Source organism: Cajanus cajan, chromosome 7, assembly GCF_000230855.2.
Source record: "Cajanus cajan strain Asha chromosome 7, NIPB_CcT2T_4, whole genome shotgun sequence".
NCBI classification, from domain to species: domain Eukaryota; kingdom Viridiplantae; phylum Streptophyta; class Magnoliopsida; order Fabales; family Fabaceae; genus Cajanus; species Cajanus cajan.
In genome coordinates this window covers 58174897-58180896 of record NC_138523.1, presented here as the reverse complement: position 1 = coordinate 58180896, position 6000 = coordinate 58174897, and positions in this window count along the sequence as shown.

The following is a 6000-nucleotide window of genomic DNA, read 5'->3' as shown; positions in this document are numbered from 1 at the left end:
TTAAGGTACAATCCTTTATCTTGTTGATAATAGATGTATGATGATACTAAAAAGCACAACCATAAGAAATTAGTTTACAAGTCATTAAAGACTTGGTCTTATAAATTAGTCTCTTGTAATCAGCATTCTTACATGCTATGTAACATAGTTAGAAGTTCAACATTCATAATTATAGTGAATTCAAAATTATTAGAAAATTTTAATAAACATTTACCATTTGAATCACAAATAAGATCTTCAAACTTCCATTTCGTGGTAGAAAATTTTTAGAAAATTTTAATAAACATTTAACATAAGTTGGTTTATCTATTAACATGTTATCCCAAATTAAATAGAAAATGTTGAAGTGTTTGCGAATGATCCAATTCGTGGTAGGTTATGAGTTGAATTATGTTGCATTGACCCACCAACCATTAAAAAAATTATAAATTATTTATTTTATTTATTTTTAATTTTCTTCAAATATTAAGATGAAATATAATTAATTTTCCCCCTTATAATTAGTAATAAATCCAATAATTTAAATATTCAATAAGAGATATACTTAATAAGTTCATCAACATTAAAATAAAGTCCACAATATAAGCACATAATTTCATCAATAATAATAAAATAAACATATAACACAATCACAAATAGATTTTCATAAGCAAATGAACCACAAATAAAATACCACAAATTAATGTCAATAGATAAAAATTAAAGACAATATAAGTCAACCCAATCCAATTTTTCATTTAACTCATTAGATTGGTGAATTATATGAGTTGAAAGATTGAAAAGTACAACAGAGTCCAACTTGGTTGGATAGGTCATGTGGATCAATCAAATGAGTTGAATAGTTTTAACATCCTTATTTTTTATTTTATTTTTCCTTTTAAGTAACTTTCAACATTGTTGTCATGATTTTGAATCTCTATTAACTTTAAGATTTCAAAAAATAAAATCAAGATTGGAGTAAAGTGTCAAAGTTGATAATATAAATATTTAAAACAATATTTATCTATAAAATAAAAAAAAAATCATTTTATTTACTAAAGTTTTAAAAATAACAATACAATGTCTAAAATTAACTTTTAGAAAGTGTTTGATATGCAAAATATTTTTATTATCTTAGGAATATGAAGTTGGAAATGTTAATTTCCCATGTTTGGTTTATCATCTAAAACATAATATTCTTAGAAAACATGGTTTTTTAATAATATTTTTTTATACAAAATTTTCACTAAATTATTTTCATGAGGTAAGTGAGAATTTAATATTCCTGAATTAAAATGAATGTTTTACAACAGTAAAAATATTATATTACTTTAAGAAACATTTATAAGCAACCAAAAAAATTTAATGATTCATGAGAATTATAATTATTAGTATTTATAATTTTCAATAACAATGATTCTTATATATATATAAAAAAAAATTCTCCTACCAAACGTTCCTTAATGACTTTAGGAGTAGTAAGAAAGAGTGCATGAAATGTTATTCTTTCATCACTTATAAAAGTTATAATAATACAATGTCTAAAATTAACTTTTAGTTCAATAATTATTAATAATGAAAATACGTTGTTTTAGTTCAATAATTATTAATTACATGTTTATTTTTTAAAACAATAAGAAAGCATGAAGTGTGTCATTTTCCTTGGTCACTGATAAATTCATTCGCTTTAAAATGTATTACGTGTAACAAATATTAATCTTTCAAGAAAGAAAAAAAAAAGAGTGTAATTCTTAAAATTAAGGATAACAATATCATTTAAACATCTTTCGAATGATATGAGTCTAATTGATTAAATTTTTATGTTTTATATCAAAGATACTAAAAAGGATTTTTTATTTTATTATAAGCCTAAATTAAAAATGATATAAGGAGGGTTATAGGCGTAAATTAAAACCAAAGAAAATTACATTAAAAATCTCTATAAGTATAAGAAAATAAATTTAAAAGGAAGGAGACTCATAAATAAGAATGTCATCTGATAATGAATTTTTTTTTATAAAGATTATCAATTACTTGATTAGTTCCTCTTAAGATATTAAAATAATCAATATGTTGATTTGGACTAATCATACTAACCACCTTATTTACAAGAGCATAACACAAATATTTCTTGTTACAATTCTCTAACTTAATTGTCAAAGTAGAGTATAATTTTCAATTCATGATAAATGATCCATAATTCAACCTACACCATGGATCTCAACTTACAAGAGAAAACAATAATAAAATTATTATAATAATTCCAAATAGTACCTCCACAAGAAGTAATAGACTCTATTAAAATTGTTTCATCACTTATAAAGTATGATCCAACAAATATAACTATCTTAAAAGGTTGTTGCATTATAAAGCGATGCAAACAAACCCAAAATTTTTTCAAATATCTCGCATAAATTTGGCGAGATACTGTTAAACAAACTACAAGAAATGTTATATATAGTGACACACAAAAAGTGTCACTATAGATACAATATATGTAGGTATATGTCTATTTGACATATAATTACACACAATTTTGGTATTAATTTTGAATGAGATTTAATAACATATTTTGTGTGTCACTATAGTCTATACCACACTTTTTAATAATATATCAATATATTGTAGTTATTGTGTGGGTAAAAATAATTTTTAGTGACATGTATAGTATCACTATAGGGTGTATGTCACTATATGACAATTTTCTTTTAATGACATTGCACAATTTGAAATTATAAATAAGTTGATACCGATAATTTATTTGTTTATTTGAAATATCGCCGAAACATCGATTGTTTCAAAGACGTTATTCTTAATATATTTTTTAAGCGTGTTTAAGTCACACAAATTTTTTCAAATAATTAAAGAAAATGCTGATATGAAACCACTTTTAATGGCGTAGGATCCCACGAATTCGAGCGAAGGATTTGGCAATCTTATAATTTTTACTTTTAGAAAGAAAATTTAAGACTTCTTACTTCATTGGAATAATTTAATTTTAGAGACTCGTGAAATAGAATAAAAAACTATGGTTTAGCTAAATTACACTTTGAGTATCTAATTCAATAAGAATATTTTGTACTGACGTCCTTATTAAAAGAAAAATGATGGGTAGATACTTACATTATAATTGATACTTAGAGACATAAAGAAAGGAAAGAAGTATAGGTATAATTATAGGTAATATATTATGCTAAGAGAGATAAGAAAAGAAATAACAACATTAAAAACAAATATAGAGTAATATAATATTCATGTATCACTATTTTCCTTTTATTTTTCTTGAAGTGATGATGAGTTTATATTTAACGTGGACATATCATATATGTGCTACAATAGTGTTACATACCTTTGACTAACTATATATAATTTAATTTGATACATTTTTAGTTTAAAGGGTTTGATGTTATCAACTATTTAAACATTTCTTGTAAAAAAAAAAACTGCTTAAAAATACTCTAGATTCAAATTTTAAAATAACTATTACAAAAATTAATAATTTTTAATCACGTGACATTTTCCATAATCAAATATTAGTGTAAAAAACATTTACACTATAGGTGTATTAGATTATAAATATAAAAGATGAACCAACTTACACAGTGATGACGTTACATCAATTTTGCTGTCAATTTTTTTTTTTTTTACATCAATTCTTAAAGTATCAGTTATATTGAATATGATTTTAATGGATCAAATTATTAATTATAAATATGTATTATCTTATTAATTTTGTTAAAATTAAACAACTATAAGTATATGATTAAAATGTTTTTATTTTTAACTTTTACATTTTGAAAATACTATATTATCACTACAACAATATAGACTTTTAGTGACATTTAATATGACTTTTAGTGACAATAAAAATTGTTACAAAATCTTTTACTGGCATTTTCACATTAGCCATTGTATGCAGTGTCGCTAAAATATTTAGCAACAATTATTCAAAATGCTGGTAAAAATCCTTATAATGGTCGAAAAAAATGTATATCTTTTTATAACATTTTTTACTTTCTAGTCGATGTGGGACTTGTAAGATGAGTAAAAATAAATAATTACTTTATCTCTAGTTGATGTGGGACTTTATTTCTGATCAATAGTCGACTCCCTTAAGTTTAAAGATTATTGAGTTTGATAATAATGAGTAATCTCATACTAATTTAGAATAATAAGTTATAGGTCTAACACAATCCTATATAACAAACTTGTAAGGTGAGAGTTATTATTTATTTATATACTCTTTAGTTATCTTATTTCTAGTCGATGTGAGACTAAAGTTTTTCTTAAAATAATTGTCGCTAATAGTAAATTTTGGTGTGATATAAATATATTTTTAGTGACCATTATATATTAGTCACTAATACTTTTATTAAATAATAAAACAAAGGCAATTAATTTATTGCCGGTAAATAATTGTCAGTAAAAATGAATTTTGTTGTAGTGTATGTCAATTATGATGTATATCAATAAAATATTAAATGATTTAAAATTAATATAAAATTTTGTAGAAATAGTTTATATGATAAAAACTTTCATTTAATGCTATATTGGAGATATAATTATTTAATAATATAATAATTAATAACAGTAAAGTTAATTTGATATCTCTCTATCTCATAGTTATTGTTGTTGTTTTTTTTATTTTTTATTTTTTATTTTTTTTCTGAATGTCTCATATGGTTTGGTGGACACACCTAGAGAAAAATTTTAATATGATAATGATATGTTTGGATAAGAAGAGAGATATAAAAAAATAAAAATATTAAATAGATGTTTGTAATATAGGAACGTCCATATATTATATTGTTCTTGGTTTTTTTTGGTCCATGATATATATTGTTCTTGTTTGAAGATGTGAATGTGATGTAAGTATTATTAATGTACGAGGAACACGAAATTGAACACGTATAGATTTGGGCTTATATCCTTTACTTTATATTTTGGTAAAATAAAAATATTTTAAATTTGTTCATCAGCAAAGACATACTTAATTTCAACTGTTGCAATTACACTACCAAGATTTAATCAGTAATGAAATGATAACATCTACAGTCAAAGAAAAACTATATCTGTCCATTTATTTGTATAATTACTAATATGCGTGCAATTGGAAAACTAGAACCTGAGACGTGTTTTAATTTCATAAGACAGTTGAAGAATTATTTATTCATTTTAGTGTCACACATAAAATAACTTGCTAAACAGTGTTAAGATAATCTTATAAAATCAATTTATAATATAAGATTTATTCTTTATATATATTTTTTAATTGTCTTATTTTAAATTGATGTGAAATTTAATTTTTATAATTATTTTAAATTTATCAGTGTTTGAATTGGAATTCAACTCTAGTAAACACGTGTTCAATCTAAAGCATATCTCCTTTTGCTTTTATGTTTTTTGCTTTTGGTAAGTGAAAATTGACGTTTGCGTTGTGTCAAACGTAATCCCAATTCCTCAAGTGTTTATAAAAAAAACTGAGCAGTAAAAAATACATGTAAAAATAGACAATGTTTATTGGACAGATTTATTGACTATGCTACAGATTATGGACGAGAGCATGCCTGAGCCCAAAATGAGGAGGGAATCTAATTCATTTGGAAGAGTTGATTTCATATATTGTCACAGCATTAAATCATTACTATTTCCTCATAAAAAAAATCATTTACCATCGGAAAGACCAACAAAATTAGCAAACTGATTACTGATCTTGTGACTCTTGTCAGATTTAATTTATGAAATTTTTAGAGAATGTAGTTAAAAACATTGTATCTGTTGGGTATCAGAAAGAATGAGCGGAATGCGGAAGCACCGGATCAAGTTAATTAGAGATAGAGAGAAGTAAGTAGAGAGACAAGAAAAATAAATACACACCAAGTTTACGTGGAAACTCCAAAGACGGAGAAAAAACCACGGGCGATCAAGAGCAAGATAATTCCACTATGTAGAAAATAGGAGAGTACAAGAAGTTCTCTAATATCATGAGAACAAAGAGATAATCTCTCAAATATAGACTAA